The sequence below is a fragment of the Mustela nivalis genome (assembly GCF_964662115.1).
Source record: "Mustela nivalis genome assembly, chromosome: 3".
Taxonomy (NCBI): domain Eukaryota; kingdom Metazoa; phylum Chordata; class Mammalia; order Carnivora; family Mustelidae; genus Mustela; species Mustela nivalis.
Window position 1 is genome coordinate 99,747,023 of NC_139022.1, and position 24,219 is coordinate 99,771,241.

Below are 24,219 nucleotides of genomic sequence, written 5' to 3' on the forward strand. Positions count from 1 at the left end.
CTTAGCCCTCTTCCCTTTAGCCACTATAATATTTAAAGAAAAAAATCCTTCAGCATGCCATAGTCTTTCATCATTTTAGGACTTCACATGTTCTATTCTCCTTGTCTGGAATGCCCTTCTGTTCCTTACTTTCTAAAATAGTTTCTATTCCTTTGTAGGGGGCTGAATAATGTCCTTCTAAAATTCATGTCCACTTGGAAGATCAGAATAAAACCTCTCTTGTAAAGAGCATCTTTGCAGAGGTAATCCAGATAAAGACAGAGGGGACATTATATTGGGTTAGGATGGACACTAAATCCAATGAGAACGTCCCTTTAAGAGAAAGAAGAGAACACACAGAGACACCGAGAAGGAGGTAGTGTGAAGATAGAGGCAGAGACTGGACTGATGATGCATTTACAAGCTAAAGAATACCAAGGATTGCCTACAACCACCACGAGCCTGGAGAGAGGCATGGGGCAGCTTCTCTCCCAGAGGTTCCAGAAGAAACCTATCCTGTGAACACTTTGATTTCAATTTCTAATCTCCTGGATTGTTAGATTATATTTCTGCTGTTTTACATTACCCAGTTCATGAGACTTCTCAATAACTCTAGGAGATGAATACAACGATCTTTGGTTATCACTGTATAAGGTGCCTTCTTTGTGAAGCCCTCCCCCCTACTGCTAGTCAGAATCAAATATCCCTTCAAGGTGCTGCCCTAGAATATTCTACGTTTTTCCCCACCTCATTATGTTTAAATTTCTGTTTGTTCCTCTTCCAGTAGTCTATACTACATAGCCTTTCACAGTTGTATGCCCAGGACCTGTTACCATGGCCAGCAGGTAACAGGTTTCAATAATCATGCTTTGATTGATTTACTGTATCTTACTCCCCTCTGTCCTTTTAGTACCCAGTGAAATAGCTTCTATGCAACAAGTGCTCAGTAAATGTTGTGTATCCACTGATAGCTTTTGTCAGCCAGCTTGAGCTGTTCATGGCAGCTCAGTCTGGTGACTATGATCCTCCCTGATCCTTGTCCCCACTGACAAGTGTGGGGCTTGCCTGGAGGGGGTTCCGTTTCCAGAACCCTTCATAACTCCACAATCCTTTCTCATGCATAACTAAACATAGTTGCCCAAAAACCCCACAAAGCATTTTTAACAGGTGTTCTTATCTCCAATTTGAGAGAAAATAAGCCAAATCTTATGACTAGACAGTCACAATAGAACTGGGCAGTTCTGATTCCATATTATTCATTCCTGCCACTGAATCCCAAGACTCTCTTAACATTGGGGCAAAAACATTCTGATTCTTCAATTATCCTTCCATTTCAACAAAATGCTTTTAGTTTCTGCTGTGATAGGTAAAGAGAAGGCTGTTGGGAGAGTTTAAGCAAGATGAAACCCAGTGTGGGGCAGTGGGAGTTTCAGCACATAAATCCCAGGAGAATCTCAAATGACGGTGGACGATAGGCATGTTATCCTATGAGCACTTAGTAGAGTCCCTGTTCATTTACAAATGTGTCCTACCTCATGAGAAACAGATTATGGAGTCAGCAAATCTGTATGTGATGTAAAAATCAAATGGAAACAGAGATGGAAGAAAGATTGGAGGGTGCATACTTTGCTCTGAATTAAACAGGAGGAAACACGATTGTGTATTACAATGAATCAGTAGTCTACAAAAGCCATGGAGTGGGCCAATGCGGAGAGCGAGGGCACATGGGAGTGAAAAGCAAGAACCCTAGGAAGGGAGAGTCAGTCAAAAATAACAAAATGTTTTTTTTCTTTCAAAGTTTGTACTTGAGGGATATTTGGAGGGTTATCAGGTCTGGGAGTTCCAAATTTCTCCTGAGATAAATAAATAATGTTTGCCGCCTTTGTGTATTTGGAATAAACTCACAAAAATAGATGTATCTCCACAGTGTATCTGCTGAGAGAAGGAAAAACATCTCTTTTTTTTTATTAATAAGACTGAAACACAGAATGTGTTGAAATACTCTATCCTCTCTGGGAATGGGAAAATACAAGACAGTGTGTATGTTAAGGAGGTTCAAACAGAAGGAACAAAGGAGTCTCCATGCGTTTCTACTCCAGGTGGTACCCTGTGTGATTAAATGCATGGGCTTTGCAGTTCCAATGACTTGGTACAGGTTTGGGGTATATTATTAACTCATCTGTATAATTTTGGACAAGTTACTTTATTTCTCCATGTCTCAGTAGCTTCATCTATAAAATGGGACAAATGATATACATAATTCAGAAGGTTGTGGTAGAAGTTAAAGGAATTAAAGGATAAATAATACAGAATATTGCACAGAACACAATAAATACTCCATATAAGCCCTGATTCTTGAAGTCTATTTTATGTGGATTCAGCAGTAGAACTATAAAAGGTGGAAGAGAAATGTACATGATAGTCAAATGCTTAGACTGTAGGGACAGACAAGCCTTGCCCCTTACTGGCTGTGTGCTATTAAGGAGTAGTTTAATTTCTCGAAGCCTCATTTTCTTCTTTGATAAGATGAAGACAGTACCTTTTCATAAGGTTGTTATGTCATATCACTTACTTGATTACTGAGCACACAGTAGGTCGACACCTGGCAGCTGGGTGCATTACAGACTTGGAATTCTTATGTCCTGGCTGTTGAGAACTGATTGATTTAGCAAAATATAACATGCAAAGCAGTAAAATTTTTCCTTTCATGGGCCACTAAAAGCTGATTTGATTCTGCCTTCTAAAGAAAAAAACCAACGAACCTATAAACCAACCAAGGGGGGAAAAACATGCTGAAAGATGAAAGAAAACATTGAATTTTTAATTGTAGGGTAAGACATGTTTCTGGTGTGTATGTGTGTTTTCCCTCTAGGTACCAAAGTGATAGCAGGTGTTCCTTTATCAGACTTCATTTGGGGATGGGACAAAAACTGAGGTTGTACAGACTTCCATTATATACCTTTAAGGATACTGTCTTTCATCGAGAGACCTCTTGATCTCTCTCAGAGGCAGCTGAATTGACATATCCATGTATTAGGGTAGTCACTGGAAGCTTATACAATTTTCAAAGATTTTAAGAGGAGAGCATAGGGTAGAAAATGACTAAAATGTTTCGCAAAACTTTCTTCCAGTAGGATCTGAATATATAAATTCAGTATGAAGGTGCAGAATGAAGCATCAGGATCTCAAAGTTGGGGTCCTACCCTGAAGGCCAGAAGACGAGTTTCTTAATTCTCCATCCACAAGCCATGCTTATGGAGAAAGTCCTCTAAGACCTCACAGGCCATCTCCTCATTCTGTCATATTTAATATTCTCATTCCCATGAATAACCTCAGGCATTATGGTCATGTGGAATGTTTCCCATGTGGCAGGGTTTATGCCAAACTTTCCTATGGAACATTTCTTTTCATTGCCATAAGAACCTCTGGGGTAGATCTTATTTCGACAAGTAAAGATGAGGTAAGTGAGCCCATCTCACCAACAAAGATAGTTGCAGTGAAAGGATTTGAACTCGGTTTGTCAAACTTAGAAGCTCTCAGTGTTACCCTGAATAGTAGCCTATAGCCTTCCGCTATTTCCCCCAGGACCAGACACAATGAAATAAAATTGAAATAGAGGAATGAATACTGAACACCCTTTTTAGATTCATAGACTCAGTAAATACAGATGACAAAATACAATGCAGAGACCACCCTAAGTCCCCCGCTCTGGCGCTTTTCTATTGAGTCCTGATGTGGCCTCAGAATCTTTTCAGCAGACATTCATGAAATTGTGATCAATCAGAGTTAATAAACAGGATATACACTGTTAGCAACCTCAGATCTATTTCAACTGGTTCGTTTTATGCAAGAGGACATTCATCTCCTGAGGAGAGTCACTTTCCCAAGATCACAGCATGGCAGAGGCAAATACAGTATGGGAGCTGGTTTCTAGACTTCCACATAGGCTATTTCCACAAATCCCTACCACGTATCCTGACTGATTTGGCTCCAGGGAGACCTCGCCTATAAGCTGGCAGCCTCTGGAAATCACAAGCAAGATGCCACTAATACCAAATACCCTGTCTACATATCTGTGTAAAAACCTCCAAATCTTGCTGTGGACATGTGCCATGTGCCAATTTTCAGTTAGTGTTTCTACATGGTTCTGAGCTTCCCATTCACCTTGCATGGCAATTAGGCTCATGTTTCAGATATAATACGTGGGTTATGTATTATACATGGGTTAATACATTCACTTGCTTTGATCCATCCTACTTATGAATGGTTTGTGAAAAATAAAGTAAGTCAGATTGGTGGCTACATACAACATTGAAAAAGGGATCAAAACATATACCCTGGGAAAGCAGCAGGTGTAGTAGTCATGATAGGTTAACTGCTCTAACAAACAAACAAAACAAACAATTCCCAAACCAATGGTTCAACACAATAAAAATTAGGCTTTCACTATCTGAAGTAGGTTGGTGGGATGGAAAGATTGATGGTGGAGGGAGGCTAAACTTCATACAATCATTCAGAGTCTCATGGAACTCCATATGTAGCAGGTAGACTGGAAAAGAGAAAGAAAATGGTGATTCTCGTAGGAGACTTATGGACCAGGCCTCAAAATGATACCTCCTTGGGGTCCCTGGGTGGCTCAGTGGGTTAAGCCTCTGCCTTCACTCAGGTCATGATCTCAGGGTCCTGGGATCAAGCCCCACGTCAGGCTCTCTGCTCAGCGGGGAGCCTGCTTCCCCTTTCTCTGCCTGTCTCTCTGCCTATCTATGATCTCTGTCTGTCAAATAAATAAATAAAATATTTTAAAAAAAATGATACCTCCTTCCTCTACTTCCTGTGTCCAGAACTCCATCCTAGGATCAAAGTTAACTGCAAGGAAAGATGGGAAATGTGGTGTCTAGGGTAAGTAGCCAAGAGGTAAAAAGTGTTGGTGAACAACTTGCTAGTGTTTACAACAGCCATCAGACTCCCTCCTTCACAATTCGCACACATAAGGACACACACAGACAACTGGCTTGAATGAGGGGACATGCGAAACTTGGCCATATTAACAAAGAAAACCAACAATGCATCAGCCAAATACTTCTTTTTCAGTTAAACATGAGGTACTGAGTATCAGAGGCAGGGAAGGAGAAATGGGTATCAATTTTAAATGTGAATTGCTTTCTATCCATCTATCCCTTTTCAAGGTATGTATCTTCAGGAAGTGGAAAATGCACATGGACATTATATGTGAAAGGATATTCATCACAGTATTATCGGAATAAGGAAATTGTAGATAGCAACACATATCCATAAATAATTGATTAGGTAAATTATGGTGATAGCACTCTGTAGACTTGAAATATAATAAAATGTTTCCACATATACTAACATTTCTCTAATAACCAATTGCAAAATCACAAATATAGTGAGTTCTGTACATTCCTCAGTGCCTCTGTGGGCCACAGGCACCGCGAGACCCCTCCCATTTCTATCCAGTAGACGGTGCTGCCCTAACGTGGGGAACAAACACAGTCACATCTCTTCTATTTTACCCAATTCACTGCTGAAGTTCCCACCTACCTTAACTGCAGAAAACTCACCATCTCCTTTCAAAGGGTCTTCAGTCTCCCTAAAAAATCCAAGAAAATTAGGAGCATGTGTGACCCAGACTGGGGTAGATGGAGAAGGAATGGGTGGGCTTGGCTTCCATTCCCCAGGGAGGGGGGAAGTCGCCCTGACACACTGCCTTGTGGTGGAGTGTCTGAAACAGCGGCTCACAGTCTGAGAGACAGTGCTGGTCTCTCAGGCGGCGTCCTGCACAGACAAGCACCACAAAGGCCAGGAACGGCACTCTTTTCTCACAGAGGATCTCCCTTCAGTGACAAGTACCTCTTCTGCCAATTCTCAAAAAGAATTCTGTACATTTGTATTCAATGTCCCTTATTAGAGACAAAACTTACCAATTCTGAGGGAGTGTTTCCTCGATGATTTCCAGGCCTTTTGTCCTCCTCAGGAAGGCTCTTCAAGGGATTTCAAATTCTGCTCACACATACCTTTTCTGGAATCGAGGAAGAAAGAAATTCCATCAATGATGAGTGATTATGGCATCACTCACAGTAGAAAGTCAGTGAGCAAAAATCTCATCGGTGCAAAATGTGTTTATATGCACTTGCATAAAATCTTTTCCTTCATATATCATATTTGTGTATTGTGCATATAAATTTTTATATATGACCTATAATCTATAAAATATATATGAGAGATATCTAGGATATTCCCCAAACTGGATCAGTTGTCCATAATAGTGATACTGTTCTGCTCATTTTAATTCACTTATTAATAAATATTATTTATAAATGAAATTATTTTTCATATATGTATTTTTACTGTAAAATGCCCCCTTCCTTGCATTTCCATGTACTATATATTGTCTTTATTTAGTAAGATGTGTGGGTGCAATTTCATGTGTATGGGTTCATATTTGAATAAATCCACATTTAAATTTGTTTTAGGTCCCTCAGGTGAGAAGTGTTAGGACCTAAATTATTCAGAGGCATATATTTAGTGCATCAAGTTAAAGCAAATTGAGGATCTCAGAGGCTCTGGGTGAAATGTAGTTGGTTACTTTATTCTCTAAACAATCATAATTATGTGGCTCCTTCTCATTCTCAGTAAGACACACACACCTGTGTTCACCTGCCATCATCCCTGTCCTCTCTCTCCACCCTTTGTACAGAGATGCTAGTAATCAGCTGGAATAACATCACATTATGCCTGTGGAATGAATGCACTTGTTCAGCATTCTACAAACAGTGTGCTGATCATGACAGCTGGAAACCTGGAGATGTTGTCTCTGTAAGCACTTCGCTCCAGAGCGACAGAATGCCTGTGGATGTTTGAGTTTGGAATTTTTAGAACAAAAACACATTATTGTTCTCCAACAGCGCTTGGACCCAGCAGGCCCTCAATGATGCATGTGTCAAACTGCACTGACCCTCAATACTTCACTAATTATCAATTAATCTGCTTCTTTCAGGGTTGGTACTCTCTCTTAGTTTTCTCTTTCCAAGTAAATTTTTGAAATACTTCCAACAAAGAAAATTAAGCCCTTGTTTCATGTACCTTCAGCAACATCCATGAGAAGGTTCTTGTGGGCTCTAGGTTAAAGGGAAAAAGAAAAAGCCAACCTTTTCTTAGCAAGTAATCCACTGTTAGATATAAGAGAAGGAGACTACTATTTGGGTCAGGCTTTCAGGGAAAGATATGCGTTTGAAGCACATGTTGTGTGATCAGAGCCCACCAGCAGCATTGTGGCTGAGGCAAGACTCACATTCCACAGTGCTTCTGTTAGAACATGATGGAGGCTTCCTGGGTGATCTGGCTTCTGACTAAAGATTTAGGGGCTCCTATACCTCCTCTTGAGTCCAGGCTAAGGAGGGCAGAGCTCATCTTCAGAGCCCCCTCAACTCACTTCCCAGAGTTTAAGCCCAGTTCAATGTGGGCAGTGACAAACTTTCCCTTCCTGCCACTCCCTGGCTGTTTGCTGCTGCCAATTTCAGCCCTTACCTACCGACTCAAGTTTTTAAAAATAAATAAATAAAAATCAAGCTTTATTTCTTAATACAAAAGTATTTTCATTGTCAAAAATTAGGAAATAGTATAACTGAAAGGATGAAAATAAGAAGCACCCATAATCTCATCAAATATACACATGGGCACATGTGCATGCGTGCACACACAGACGGAGGGGAAGACAGAAGGAGAGAGAAACACACAAATGCTACTTGGGATCAGGAACCCTAGGTAGATCATTGCTTTGGATAAATTTCTTCTACCCTCATGGGGAAAATTTCCGCATTTGTAAACTAAGGGAATCACTGCGTGGCTTTTTCTAACAAACAGTTGAAAGTCACGTTTCTCTAAGATTTTGATATCTCGGGGCGCCTGGGTGGCTCAGTGGGTTAAAGCCTCTGCCTTCGGCTCAGGTCATGATCCTGGGGTCCTGGATCGAGGGCTCCATGATCGAGCCCCACGTTGGGCTTTCTGCTCCATGGAGAGCTTGCTTCCTCCTCCTTTCTGTCTCTGCCTACTTGTGATCTCTTTCCTGTGTCAAGTAAATAAATAAAATCTTAAAAAAAAAAAAAAAGATTTTGAAATCTCTAAAAATTTCAATACATATTTCTTAAAAAAAAGAAAAAAAAACTTGGAAAACTAGTCGTGTTTCAAAGTCAAAAAAAATGGTTAAATCAATCCTTCTTCCAGAACCAGGATGCTATTAATAGATTCGATTTTCTAAAAAGTAGGTGTAGGAAAAGGAACATACAAAACTGGTATTTTTACAGGGCTTTATCATTTTCCTATTAATGTGCATGTGCTATGATCAAAAGCATCCCCTCTGCTTTTTTTCTGCTTCTGATTTATGATGTTGGTGCTACTTGATGTGACTTTACCAGTTGCGTCGTCTCTATCCTTACAATTTGAATTCTGTAGAACAAGTTCTGCATCTTAATGAGAACAATTCAAGAAAAGCCACAGCCCTTTCTGATTTCTCTCTAGAGAAACACCTATAGTTTCAAATTCAAACAGAACAAATTGTACAGATACCTTGATGCACTGCCTATGTCTGTCCTTTCAACAATGACTATAAGTAGATGTAAGTCAATGTCAAAAAGGCAGGCTCAGACAGAGGTAAGGAATGGTTCTGTGCAATGGAGAGTCTGCTCTGACACAGTGGAAAAGCCTGGATTTAACACTGGGGTCTGTGAATTCCTAAGTAAGGGGTCTTGGGCTCGTCATTTAACCCCCTTTCTCTCGATTTCCTTCTCTGTGAAGAAGGAAATACAGTATTTCCTTGAAGTGCAGATGAAATGACAGATGAACATAAAAACATAATATATCAAAATTTATGAATTTAAGTTAAATCAGGAAAAAGTACTAAATAAAAAAGATAGAAAATTAGTGACTCGTGTGCATCTTCAAAATACGATAAAAGATAGGAAAATCGAAAAAAAATTAACAAAAGAAAGGAAAACAAGGATGAGCACAAAGCTGATAAAACAGAAAAAATGACAAAATAAAGATTATGAGAACCTAAAGTCGATTCTTTAAAAAGACTAATAAGATGAATAAACCTTTAGGTAGACTGATGAAACAAAGAGAACGAAAATGCAAATTAACCGTATCAGTAATAAATGAGAGGATGACATTTAGATCTTCTAGTCATTAAAACACTAGCAAGGGAATATAACAAACAACTTTTTGACAATAAATGTGTCAATGTAAATGAATACTCAAAGCCATGTAACTCACAAAGTGGCAATAATGACATAAGCAGAATTAGAAAATATGGAGAGTTCTAAAATGGTTTTAAAAACTACTTTATGTATAATGAAAATGCTTGCTATTGAATTGTCACAGAATCCTTGTTGCAAATTGATTGCCTATAAGTGTACTGGTTTATTTCTGGATTCTCAATTATATTCCATTGATCTATGCATCTATCCTTCTGCCAGCACCACGTTTGATTGTTGTTGCTTTGTTTAAATTTTGAAATCTGGAAGCGTGAGTCCCATTCTATTCTTTTGCAAATTATTTTGGCTACTTAAAACCCCTTGTAATTTCAGATGAATTTTTTATATGAATTTTTAAATCAGTTTTTATATGTCTATAAAAATGGCTATTGGAATTTTGATAGGGACTGCCTTTGTCTGCAGATCATTTTGGTAGTATTGACATCTTAACAATATTAGATCATCCTGCCTATGAATATGGGTATGTCTTTCCATCTTTCCATTTATTTAAGTCTTGAATTTCTTCACCAGTGTGTGTGTGTATGTGTGTTTGTGTGTGTGTGAGTGTGTAGAATATTTCATATGTACTTGGGAAGAAAGAATATTCTGCTATTGTTGGTAATATTCACTGACTTTTTATCTATTTATAATTTTGCTTTTCTTTACTAATTTCTCTCTGGATTACTATACATCTACATAACCTCTTACAGTCTACTAAGAATAGTATCATATTATTTCATAGACAGTTTATAACTTTGGCATCCACAGAGTTTCCTTTATTCCTTTCACCAGTGAATTTTTTGCTTTACTTGTCCGTTTTATTACACTGACATATGTTGAAAATTCCAGAAGACAATGTGACAGTATTTGCTTTAAATAATTACATATGTTTTAAAGTACTTAAGAGCAAAACCTCTCTTTTTACTTTTTTTCATTTCTCAAATATTTACTATTTCTATATTTGTAAAAATCCCAGTTTTCCCCTTCATCTTTTTCCTTTAGAGTGAAGAATTTACTTCACTGTTTCTTACGCAGTACTCTGTTGACAACACTTCTCTCAGTTTTTCTTCATCTGAGAATATCTATCTTTTGCCTTCATTCTGGAGAATGTTTTTGTTGGACACAGAATTCTGTACAGATAGTTCTTTTATTTAAGCACTTTAATGATGTCTTTCATTATCTTCTGGTTTCTGTGATTTCTGTTCATCAAAGACATCATTAAATACAATGAACAGGCAAGACACATACTGAGAAAAAGTATTCATAGCACTTATTTATGAAAATGGACTTCTCTCCAGGTTATACAGAGAACTTTAACAACTCAATTATATAAATGCAGTTCACATAACAATAAAATTTGGTGAAAAGTCTTGAACACATTCTTTACAAATAAATATTAAAAATAACAAATAAGCTCATGAAAACTGCCAAGATGATTAGTCATCAGTTAACTACAAATTAAAACCACAATGAGACACCACTTTACACAGAGCAGAATTGTAAGACTGACACAACAAAATCCTGCATATATTGACAAAGGTATAGAACATAAAAGTTCTTATATTTTGCTGAGGTAAGTATAAAGTGGTCTATCTACTTTGGAAAACTGTCAGTTTCTTTTAAAGTTAAGTATGTATCTTCCAGATAACCCTTCAGTTTCACTGACAGGTATCTACCTGAGAGAAATAAAAACATATGACCCCATATAAATTGGAGTAAGAGTGTCCATAGTAGCTTTCTAGATAAAAGCCACAAATTCAGAAAAAACGAAAGGAAAAACACACAAATGTTCACCAGCAAGAAAATGATTAAACAAATTATCATATATTGAGAAAATGGAAAATTATTCAGCTATTGACACGCAGAATAGCTATATTCTCAAAAATAAAATGCTGAGCACTCTTTTGCTCTAATAAAAAGCTGTATATAATTTATAAGTCTATTTGTAAGGAGTCCTGGATTAGGTTGCTCTGGGGGAAACTGAGGAAATGAAGGAAACCTCCATATTTGTATGGATTACATGGTTGCATTTGCCATGATTGACTGTAACCATGTATTCTGGATTTGCACCTGTTAATTTAAACGACACTTCATTTTTAAAAAGAGTGAAGGCATGAAAAAATAGGGATTGAAAACCATGCCAAAAAAAGAAAAAAAGAAGAAAGTTTCAAAAGTTGATGAGCTTTAATTTAGCAATATCTGGGATTAATGTGAAAGAAGACATACTCTGAAAATAAGACTCTCACTTGGAAATACAAAGTATCTACTTCACATAGTTACTCCAGATAAGTCATAATGACAAACTCTAGTTTAAGCAGACCTCGTGCTGTTCACAGCGACACCGCAACACCAGCTGGAAGACAGCTTCTAGTTTTGGTCTTGCAGGTACAGAAAAAATAGAGGAAGCAAGACAAAGCAGTTAGTGTCCTTCCAAGCTGCTAAGCACACAGGTGTAAATCTTTTCATTTGGCGCTCAGTCAGTGCAGAGTGCAGATATTAAAAAAATACACAATTTCTCTGAGAATGAAAAATCTAAAAGCAATAGAATAGTTCACCATTTTAAGTCACTATTAAATTAGGGTCCAAATTGTTGATATTCATCTAGCTAGGTACTAGCTAGTTAGCTATCTACCTACCTATCTACCTACCTGCTTACCTATCTACCTAATACAGGGGTACATATTACCTATATGTATTACAATCCTACATGTTCAAAGAGAATAAGGGACAGAGTGGGTAAATACAATAGAAATATATAGACGGGCTGTTATGTACATTATCTCAATTAATAGCTTTCCATTCTCTACCCCTGCCCTATTTCCCAATTTCATCACACTATTTCATGTCTTTTTCAATATGCCATCTGCCCTAGACACACCATGGAAACAGCTCTCACAAAGGTTACCAATGACATTCACTTGGCTATATTCATTGGATACTTTTCCATCTCCAGTGATGACAACCTCTTTGTTACACTACCTTAGTGTTTCATAATGTGTCCTTTTTCTAACTTCTTTTTGGGTTCATCCACCTCTAACATAATCCTTTACCTTTGGCAGTGCTCAAGCCTTGGTCCTACACTCTGTGCTCTTCTCATTCCATAATCTCTTCATGAGAAGCATCCCTCCTTTATACCCTGATGCCACTCGAGGTTCTATTTCCTTCTGGATATTTTCTTTTTCCCCAAAGGTCACATATCCATGTCTATCTTCCTTCTTAAATTTCAGTTTATCTGTCTCACAAATGCCTCATTCTCAATACACTGACAACTGATCTCATCATCTTTGTGCTGGCAATCCCTCAGTTTACTCCTCCTTATCTCACTGTCACACCTCCCTAAGTTATCTGAGACATTTCTCTCTTACTCCACCACTGAGAGTCTTCATAAGTCCCTGGGACATCACTGCCTCCTAGACTGTTGTGGGTTATCTTCTAATTGGTCACCAATCTGTTCTCTACAGAGTGACAAGAGTGATGTTTTTAAAAGCCAGTCAGGTCTTGTCATTACCAATGCCTGAAACATTTCCCCTCCCTTGGTCCCCTATTCCCATTTCCAAGTTAATTTGTTACTGATTTGTACTTTAAAATCCTTCAAGACTTAAATAAAATGTAAAAAAAAAAAAAAATTCTTTCCTGACCTGGTTCTTCTTAAAAGCATATCTTTTAAGACTCCACCCTTCCTTCATGGTCCTTACTTAACACAACTGCCCTGGAATAATTAATTTTGAACTCCCTCCAATTACAAATGTCAGTTTAATGAAGGAAATCAACATGTCCATTTACTTTTCTACTCTATTTCTAGCTTTTAGTCCGTACTTTACATACAATGTGTACCAGTAAATGTTTATTAAGTTACTTTGCTGTTCCCTCCAATTACAATCTTCCTCCATTCTCTGCCCTAGTTCCCTTCACTTAGCCAATCTTTGTCATCTTTTAAGACTCACTCAAACATCATTCACTCAGAAAGCCTTCCCTGTTGTCCCCGGCCACCCCACCTCTGGGATCCTATGGCTCCTTGTATATTTCCATTTTATAAATGTTATCACACTACCATATAATATTGTTTTTTTCTGAGTACCTATATTCCTAAACTGTGAAAACCTTAAGGAGAAGAATTGTGTCATTCATGTATATACACTCAGGGATTGACCATGGTAAGACTCAATAAATGTCTATTCAGTGAATAAGTTAGTGAGTAAACTGGGGTCATGCTTCACTTTGTAGATAAAGAAATCTTCACTCAGGGAGGGGAGATGATTTTCAGAATATCTCATGTTAGAATCCAACATTTTTTCACTTACCTCATTCTTCTTCTTGGCCCTAGCCAGTGAAATTCTAGGTAATTCCCGAGGCTCCTAGCTCACAGAACTTCCCCTGTTCAACATCTTAGATGGTCACAGGCCAAATAAATAAATAAATAAATAAACTACCAGATTCAAGTTTTGTCTACTTTCTTTTACCTTTTTTCCCCACTTAGGGTAGAAATTCTAACACTATTTTTAGGATTAAAAGTGGGATGAACAAGGAGAAGAGCAAAAATAGTCTTGCATAATTTGCTGATGGAATAGCAAGCCCGGCATAATTGAGAACAGCCTGGGTTTTTAACATGCTTCGAATCTCCATGAATCAGGAGGCATTTGCACTTGCATGAGTGAAAATGTCAGGGAATGATTTTGAAAGGCCCCGTGTGAGGGTGAAATGTTTCTGTCTGAAATCCATTTTACTGAGCAAACTACAGTAGTCATAAAGGCTAAGAGGTTTTCATTTCCATAATTTTACCAATTTTTTTTTTCAGGAAAAAGTAGAAAAATCCAAGCTTATAAATTCGGATCTTCATAGCTCAGCAAGAAATATGTTTTAAATAAGAGTTCCGACTACCCTGACAAAGAAAACTGACATCTCAGTGTGAGGCGTCATAAGACGCCTTGTCCAGTCTCTTGGCTAGATAATTCCAAAACCTTGGAATTATGTCATTGCATACCATTTCTAATGTTGTAGGAAGCTCATTTTGCTTCCTGGATTCCTGAGAATAGTGCGTTCTTTCCCCAGTGAGTTCTTTGAAGAAACCTTTATTGAACATCTTCCATGTGTGAAGGAATTCTTCAGAAACTAGGGACTGAGCGATGAACAAACCATATAGAAGTCTTTGCGTTCATGGGGTCAGTATTCTATTAAAGGGAGACTGACCATATACAAAGAAATAATTAAGAAGTAAAGAATATGCTGAGTGAAATAAGTCAAGCAGAGAGAGTCAATTATCATATGGTTTCACTTATTTGTGAAGCATAACAAATAGCATGGAGGACATGTGGAGTTAGAGAGAAGGGAGTTGAGGAAAATTGGAAGGGGAGGTGAACATGAGAGACTATGGACTCTGAAAAACAATCTGAGGGGTTTGAAGTGGCGGGGGGCAAGGGTGGGAGGTCGGGGCACCAGGTGGTAGGTATTATAGAGGGCACTGATTGCATGGAGCACTGGGTGTGGTGAAAAAATAATGATACCGTTATGCTGAAAATAAATAAATGAAAAAAAAAAGAAATTCTAAAAAAAAAAGAAGTAAAGACTATTTCATCTTCATTAGATGAAGAAAGTAAAGCAGGAAATGATGGAAGAAAGCCTCTGGCATTGGAGGAAACGGAGTTATATTTTTAAATACAAAGGTCAGAAAAGACTTCACTGAGGTGTCATTTGAGCGAAGAGATGAAGGAAGTGAAATAGTGAAAAGTACCTCATACGAAATACCTACTATGCCCAATGGAGGGAACTTTACACAATAACTGGCAGCTGTTTAACAATATAACTTTTGCAATTTCAAGGCCTTCAGTGTGCCTGGGTGGCTCAATGAGTTAAGTGGGTCCAACTCTTGTTTCAGCTCGGGTCATGATCTCACGGTTGTGAGATCAAGCTCCTCCATGACACAAAGGTTCCACAATGGGCATGGAACCTGCTTAAGATTCTCTCTCCCTCTGCCTTCCCCCTAAAGAGGCAGGCGAGCTCCCCTCTCTCTTTCAAAAAAAAAAAAAAAAAAAAAAAAAAAAAAAAAAAAAAACAGTTACAGCAAGAAAAACCTCAAGGTCTTGAAATAACACAAAAAGACAAAGGAATTGTTGCTGGGAGAGGGAGACTAAGACATAAGCGGGTAAATGAGATGGACCCTGGAACAGAAAATTGGGACTTAGTGGGCAAAGAGGCGAAATCTCAATAAGTCAGTTACAGTATTATACCAGTATTAATTTCTTAGTTTTGGTTATTCTATTGTGGTCATGTTGAATATTAAGATGAAGGGAACCTGGGTGAAGGATAGATGGGAGCTCTGTACTTTTTCTGTAACTCTTCTCTAAGTCTTAATGATCTCACAGTAAGAAGGAAAACCAACTGTACATACTATGGGAAGAGACTTCTGAGAAAGATTAGCTGTACAGAGGTTTCTAGTTCGAAGAGTCAAGGACACAGTGTGCCTGGATCCGATCGAGCAATGAGGCAGACAAGTGGGACGTGTAAAGGGGGCAGGAGAGTGTAGGGTTCTTCAGGCCAGCTGAGGACTTTAATTTGTACTCTGAGTTTCACAAAAAGCTGTTGGAACTTTTTGAGCACAGAAATGTCACAGTCTGACTGAGATTTTAAGAGAATCATCTGGCTGCTGTGTGGATAAGCTAACACAAAAAGTTGGGGGAGAAATCATGGTGGCTTGGAGCAGGGTATAGGAATGGAGATGAATTAATGAATTGATAGACTATTAATTCTCTCTATCGCACTAACAGTGGAGCTAACAGTTCTCTGTAAAGTTTAAAATTTGTGATTTTTTTCTGTCTCTGGCTTGCCATGTTCTTCCATCTTAACTATATATGTGTTATTTTCAATTTCTCAGTAAAATGGGGGAAGGACTTGATTTAGATGAGCATAGTTTTCTTCTAATTCTAGGAAATAGGGCTCTAAGACTCACAATATACCTTTTTCTCTTACAATGGAGACAATTAATATGAATGATTCATTTACTTTAATGTCTTAAGGACTTCATGTGTCCCCTTTCCTAGGAAATGTTTAAGAGGCTACCAGGCGGTGATAAATGTATATTTGACAGAATGAATAACTACTTTTGGACTGACACATCAGAGGGAGAAAGAAATTTGGCCATGAGGCTTTGCATGAAGCCTCTCCCACTCCCTCCATTCTATCTTCTCTCCATGAGTTTACTCAGTGTGCACCCATGGAGGGCACGGCTAGCTTATTATTATTTTTTTTAAATATCTATACCACCCTCAGTCTCCACCACAGTTGCTGAGGGAAGGACATGCCCTTTCCGGAGAGCTCCAGCAATGACTATGTACGGAGGGTCATATTAACCGGGGGGCCCTCCTTTAGGCTGGCGGAGACTCAGCCAGACAGTCTCACAGTATGAGACAGTCCCTGGCTCAATCTTGTTTCTTTTTCAGTTTTCCAAGAATCACATCTACATTTAGTCTGGAAGCTAACACAGGGCTCCCCCTTTTACCTCTTGCAAGCAACACTCCCGTAAACCTCTTGCATTCCTACCTCTGTTTCAGTGTCTTCTTTCCAGAAGATCTAATGCAAATATTGGACTTATTCCAAAAATCAATGCTATCTGCCATCTACCTCATCTGTCTTTTTTTTTTTTTTCACGATCTCATATTCAACATATGATATAATTTCTGGCACATAGAGATATTCAATAAATGTTTGTTTTACAGCATCCAGAGAACTGAGGTCCCAGTCTAGCTTTTCCCCAAGTATTATGTGTGACTCATCACTAGCTGTCCAACCGCTATGATAAGGGGGTGGAAGTAGATCTTTTGAGTATCTTATCAGCCCGAAAACACCACATTCTTAGGGAAGAACTCATCTCTGTACATCCCTACACTTGTCTCCTGAGGAGACCAGGCCTAGCACCTCCAGAAGCTTAATTTGATTTGACAAGAGACTGAACCCACTACTAAGCCAGCCTCCGGGGAAGAGATGTGGCAAAAGAGGCACTGCTGGCAGCATGAAAGGGCACCATTTCACCATGAAATGGTCACTGCTGAGTTGGGCAATGGTAAAAGAGAAATCACAGCCAAGTCTTCCAGGGTAGGGATTGGCAGACTTTCTCTGAAAGGGGCTAGTTTGTAAGTATTTTAGGCATTTTGGGCCACACATGGTTTCAGTTACACATTCTTTGTTAATTTTTATAGCCCTTGCAAAATGAAAAATGCATTCTTAAGCTTGGAGACCATACAAAAACAGATGTGGGTCTAATGTGACCACTGGGCCCTAGTTTGCCAACTCCTTTTCTAGATGGCCATTTTTCCTATCTACAAAACAACACGGGGAAACACAAAAATGAATGACTATGGTGTCCTCTCTACATTTAATGCAAACTCATGGCTCCACCTGTGCAGTTCTCTGAGCTGACAGACCTCTGTCTACAGATAGCTTTTGTTCCCAAGATGACCTGATCTTACTAGTTTCCAAACCAGCTCCTTAGAAAATTCTCATAAGTACCTTAGAGATTCATTAGGGAGGAATCAAGTAAGAACCAAACCACTCTAACCCACAGCATCCAGAGGGCTGCTCTACGTATTCACTATGGTGGATTTCCATTCCACAGAACCTATTTTCTTTCTTTCCTTCCTTATGTTCTTCCTTCTTACCCTCCTTCTTCCTTCTCCTCTCTCCATCATTCCTTCTTTTTCTCCATAAAGTTTTTGAATTAAGAATTTAAAAAAGAAAAAAAATAATAATTTAAAAAAGATTTTTTTTTTCTTGAATCACAAGTGAGATGAAGGAGCAAGTCCCTGAGACATTAATGACTAGAGAAAAAGCAAAAAGTAGGGCAAGTAGGTGGGCTCTGGAATCAGGCCCTCCTGACTTCTGATGTTAACCATGTCCCTTCTGCAGCTGTAATAACTGACTTACCTTCCCCCAGGCTCAGCTTCATCTCCCCTTGGGGGTTACTGTTTTTCCCTCACAACCTTTACATGAGGATTAAAGAATCAATGCTCATTCGAGTGTTTGGCACACACCGGATGCCTCATCATCCCTTTGGTGGCCTGTATGGCCGAGATGAGATGCCCTTCCCAACTCACAAATACAGCACATATGTGTTTTATGTGTAGGCTAAGCTAAGAACACAAGAGGTGAGGCAAAGTGATGTGAAGTCCTACAAAAATTCATGATCGACACACATTTTCTAACAACTCCCACAGACTCCATATTTTCATTATTAGAAAAACTTGTTCTTATATGCTCTCTCCTGTCCCATGATAGATCTACAAAAGATCCCAGGCATTTGACCTTCAAATTCCCCAGGCAAGTGTGAATCACCTAATGATGTCAGAAACATTGATCTGTGAGAGCCACTGCTATCTGTGCTGAGTTTTGCCCTTTGCATGACTCAATGGGCCTCGTGTTTTTTTCTCTTCTGATAAAGATGATAAAGTTCCTCATTTTCTGGATTTAAGTATTTTTCTATTATCCTTCTGTGGAAGGATAGAGAGGACTCAGCAGTCTTCGCTGAATTTGAACATCTGCCTGGATGCTGGGAGACTACAGCCTGTTTGGTACACTATGTTAATCACACAGAAATACAAAACAAGAGGGACAGGAGAGTAACAGACTCTTAAAACACAGACATTAGGCAGCAGGAGAGAGAGGGAGAAGACCTGAGGATCAATGGAATCTTCGGATTTTTAATTCAGAGAACTTTCATTTCAGTAAAAATTATGCTTAATGGCACAGGGATGTTGGCCTACATGACGTGGGAAGTTCATAGGATAAGTTTTCTTTCTCACAGCATCCCTTAGAACCCAAGGGATGTTTGGTCACTAGATATGGATAATGAAAGGATTCCCTGCCTTCTGATTTCACTTTTATCCACACAGCTTCTAAGAGACGGTAAATGAGCCAGCGTCCCTAACTAAAGAAACTCTTCTCTGGCAACTAGTGTGGCACCATTTCTTAGAGCATTCCAATGACTGACACAGGATCCACTTGACTGAAGGAAACAATATGACTTCTCTGATTACCTACTCCATTCTTAGTGGGGAAGTGAAGAGATGACCTGGGGCAGAAAGCTCAGAAGCAGAGACTGAGTCCATGGAGAATGGACTTCTGGCAAACAGGTCAGTCGCAAGTCACTCTTACTTCTTTTTGTCTTACATTAACAGATGACCCTAATTCACTACAACATATTTGATACCCCAGAAATATTGATCAGGTTCATTTTTACATACCTACAAATATAGGAAAGGGGATCAGTATTAAATGACTTACCAATGGTGAGAGCTGAATCTAAAGTGTCTTCAGTCTGAGCTCAAGGTAACTAGAATTCTATGAGTTCCTTGAACACTGTGAATGATTGACATTTAGCTGCACAGTGAATGGGGAGCATGATGGTTGGAGTCATTCCTCCAACATGACTCCTTTCCATCCCTTCAAATGGAATTTTATGAGGCTAATAGGAGATAATTTATGTCAAGAGCTTAACCCAGGACTGTTCTCAAGGAGGTACTTAAACATTAATCATTATTGGGCATCTGGGTGGCTCAGTCGGTTAAGCATCTGTCTTTGGCTCAGATCATGATCCCAGGGTCCTAGAATTGGAGTCACTCATTGGATTCCCTGCTCAGCAGAGAGTCTGCTTCTCTCTCTGCCCCTCCCCCTGGCCATGCTTTCTCTCTCTCTCTATCTCTCTGGCAAAAATAAACAACTAAAATATTTTAAAAATTAGTCATTATTACTTTACTTTTCTCTAATTTTTTCATTGCTGTAAGTTTTCAGTTACCCATAATGGCTACCAAACAAAACCACTGCCCATATGAAGAGCTAAGATGCCTACTCCCAAAATAATCTAGAATGTCATAGAAGTGAGTTTGACAAGATTAAACACATTTTTATTTAAGATGTTTCTCTTAATGTTAGTATTTTGGTGCCATTTAGGTATGAGCACAACTGTTACACAAAAAATAAAATAAAATTGCAGAATGCCAAAGTTTCATAACTTTATAAATGTACATTTCATAGGATGAATATTCTGATAAATTTCAGTGGAAAAGTATGGGTAGTGTTTGTTGCTTAAAGACACCCCTCATTTTAGACAAGGAAGAGCTACTGGAATCAGACAAGTCACCAGCAGCCATAAGGAGTTTAGCAACTTCTTGCTGACCACTGCAACATTTCTGTGGTCCTTATTTACCATTAAAGTGTTTTCTAAGTATATTTTCCTATCCATTTCTTTGTGTTTAATTTTTAATTTGGACCATTAAACCCGTGGGACAGAGGGTGAATCTTAAATACTGCCTTTTAAGTGCCCTGTCCCATCTTTTCATGGTTAATTTCTCATTGCTGCCTGGGGCTCATTTATGCTTTATCTAGAATTAGCCCTTAAAATGGCATGGACTTTGGTGGTACTAATACCAAGTATATATTATTCTGGTGTAGCTGTCCCTTTATAGAATTCTGATAGACAGTTGAACTTTTTAGTGCTTCTTTAGTGCTTCCCACAAAATGGGTTGTGTTTGCTTTTGTAGCCCTCTTGTACAGCCTTTTAGCAATATGTCAATTCTGCCTCTCTTGACATTCCTGACCTGTACTGTATCATGCTAAATTGATGACCAGAACATTTACTTTGACAATTGGAGTGAAACAAAGTCAAGAGACCCAAATCCATGTGCATGGCTGAGCCGACACTAACAAATTTTAATTTGTTTTGTTTATCTGCTTGTCACCTAGAGTTCTAGGTTGTATTCCTGAAGGAAGACCTTTCTTATAAGAAACTTTAAAAATAAAGCCTACAAGCCATTGAAATATCTTTTACTTAACCAAAGTTAGTTAGAACAAAACAGAAAACCAAACTTACATTAATATTACCTGTTTAGAACTATAAAAGTATTTCACATATACAAAAAAAACAAACAACTCTTTCTTATCTAAATAAATGGCAACCAGTTTCCAAATGACATTTTTTCCCTTTACTTCTTATCACTCCGATGAACAACTGCAATCCTACTACCAACAAGACTTACTAGATCTGGCTTCAAAACACAATGCATCATCAGTACACTTCTCTTTGTATCTGTTGTTACCATCTTAGTGTAAACCCTATTGTCTGTTACCTAGAACATTGCAATAATCTTTAAAATTTCTCCCTGCTTCCTCTCTTGCCCCTAAGACTAACTTTCTATATAGCAGCCAAGATGATTTCCTAAAAATGTAATTCATACTATTATCTTCCCTTGCTCAAAATATTCCAGTGGGTCCCATTATAATTTGAACAGAATTCAACATTAATATGGGAACTACAGTGTCTCAATGATTTGGCCTCTGCCTACATCTTTAATGTCTTCTCTAACACTTTCTTGCTTTCTATGCTTCAACCACTCTGACCTTCCCATTGTCATCAAGCCCACTTGCTCAACTTAGACCTCAAGTCAAAATGAGAAATAGACAAGACTGCTTAACTGATGCTCTAACTGAAACCCACTGTTCTCCTTTCTCTTTTATTCTTTCTTTCTTTCTTTTCTTGTCTTTTTTTCTTTTTTTAAGATTTTATTTATTGGGGATGGGTGGCTCAGTTGGTTAAGTGAATGCCTTTGATCTCAGGTCATGATCAAGACCCGCATCAGTCTCCCTGCTTAGCAGGGAGCCTGCTTCTCCCTCTACCTCTGTCTGATGCTCCTCCAGCTTGTGCACTTTCTCTCTCTCTCCCTCTCTGTCAAATAAATAAATTTTTAAAAAATTCTTTAAAATGATTTTATTTATTGAAGAGAGAAACAAGACAGTGGAGGAGTAGTGGACTGAAATGACATCAGGTCGCAGGAGTTCAGCTAGATAGTTATCAACCGTTCTGAACACCTACAAATTCAACAGGAGATCGAAGAGAACAGCAGCAATTCTAGAAACAGAAAATAGACCACTTTCTGGAAAGTAGGATGTGCGGAGAAGTGAATCCAATGTGACAGGAAGATAGACCAAGGGGGTAGAGGCCAGCTCCTGGCAAGCTGCAAAGCAACAGAGCACAAAATTGGAACTTTTAGAAGTTTGCCCCACTGAGGGACGTGGCTCCAGAGGCTAACTGGGTGGTAGAGCCCTCACAGGGGTAGTGTGGTCTCCGGACCCACAGGGTCACTGAAAGACTGGGGGAGGCTGAGTGTGGCAGAGCTCGCAGGTATCAGACCATGGAAGCCGGCTACAGAGACAGAGCCAAGGAGTGAGCTCTCAGCTCGGGGTTACCTTAAACTGTGATCCATGGCACCGTCAGACCACTGCTCTTTGAGCAAGGACTCCACAAGTGGCAGATCTGGGGAAACTCATCTTCCTCCTCTGGAGACAAGAATCTGCTGGGTTTGGAGACTCCAAATGGGGGTGTGCATCAGAGACAGAATTGCTTGGTCACGGGCCCGGTGAGCTTGGAGCACAGACGGAGACTAGGGAGATGGGAGGGATTGAGTACTTTTCTCCGAGGGCACACTGAGGAGTGGGGCCCTGAGTTCTCAGCTCCTCTGGGATGGAGACTGGGAGGCTGCCATTTTCATTCCCATCCTCCAAAGTGGTACGAGAGTGTTCAGGGAACAAAAGCTCCCAAGCATGAACCCAAGCAGATTACTTAGCCTGAGCCCAGGCAAGGGTGGTGCAATTCCTCCTCGGGCAAAGACATTTGAGAATCACTACTACAACAGGCCCCTCCCCTAGAAGATCAGCAAGAACATCCAGCCAAGACCAAGCCCACTGATCAAGGAAAATAGCAGAACTCTAGAGACAGGGGAAAGCAATGCATGGAATTAATGGCTTTCTCCCCATGATCCTTTAGTCTTGCAAAGTTAAATTTAAAATTTTTTTTCTTATTCTAATTTTTTAACTTTCACTCTTTCCTCTTTTAACATTTGAAATTAGTTTATCTTAACAATACCTTTCCAAAAAAAAATTTTTTTTTTTTTTTTGACAGAGAGAAATCACAAGTAGGTGGAGAGGCAGGCAGAGAGAGAGAGAGAAGCAGGCTCCCCACTGAGCAGAGAGCCCGATGCGGGACTCGATCCCAGGACCCTGAGATCATGACCTGAGCCGAAGGCAGCGGCTTAACCCACTGAGCCACCCAGGTACCCCACCAAAAAAATTTTTTTAAACCTAGATTATTCTAGTCATATTTTATCCTTCATTGTATTTAACCTTATTTTTTGTACACATAAAGGATTTTTTTTTCTAAAAATTCTGGGATACAATTTCTTCTAATAGATCAAAATAGACCCTAAATCTAGCATAGGGGTTTGTTCTAGTCTCCAGCTGGAGCACATTCTCTCCCCACCTTTTTTTTTCTCCTTTCTTTTTCCAACCAACTTATATTATCAACTCTTTTTTAGATTTTTTTTTAAATTTTCATCTTTACAGTCATATTCCATCCCTTCATTGTGTTTACCCTTATTTTTCTATATATATGTTTTTCCTTCTTTAAAATTTTGGGAAATCGTTTCTTCTAGGAGACCAAAATACACCCAAAATCAAGTGGGTAGCTCTGTTATATTCACCAATCTAATTATTAAATTCATCTATTCACCAATCTAATTTATATATATATATATATATATATATTTTATATATATATATATTTTATATATATATACATATTTTATATATATATATATATATATATTTTATATATATATATATATTTTTTTTTATTTTAAATTTCTTTTTACTCCCTTTCTTCTCCCTCAGTTTGGGGTCCTTTCTGATTTGGTTAGCATACATTTTTCTGAGGTCTTTATCATCCTTTTAGTATCTTATTCTCTCATTCAAATATTCTTATCTGGGTAAAATGACAAAGTGGAAAAACTCACCACAAAAACAACAACAACAACAACAACAACAGGCAGTACCAATGGCTAGGAATCTAATCAATACAGACATTGGTAATGTGTCAGATCTAGAGTTCAGAATGATGATTCTCAAGGTGCTAGCTGGGCTCAAAAAAGGCATG

At 38.7% G+C, this 24,219-nt stretch overlaps 1 long non-coding RNA gene across 1 annotated transcript in view; it reads right to left on the minus strand.

The window, feature by feature from the left end:
* The window catches only part of LOC309862316, a 203,945-nt gene that overhangs the window by 124,608 nt on the left and 55,118 nt on the right, over positions 1-24,219 (minus strand). Inside the window, exon 2 of the long non-coding RNA XR_014310411.1 lies at positions 5,922-6,019. This is a non-coding gene — a long non-coding RNA (uncharacterized lncRNA). The remainder of the gene's footprint in view (positions 1-5,921; positions 6,020-24,219) is intronic.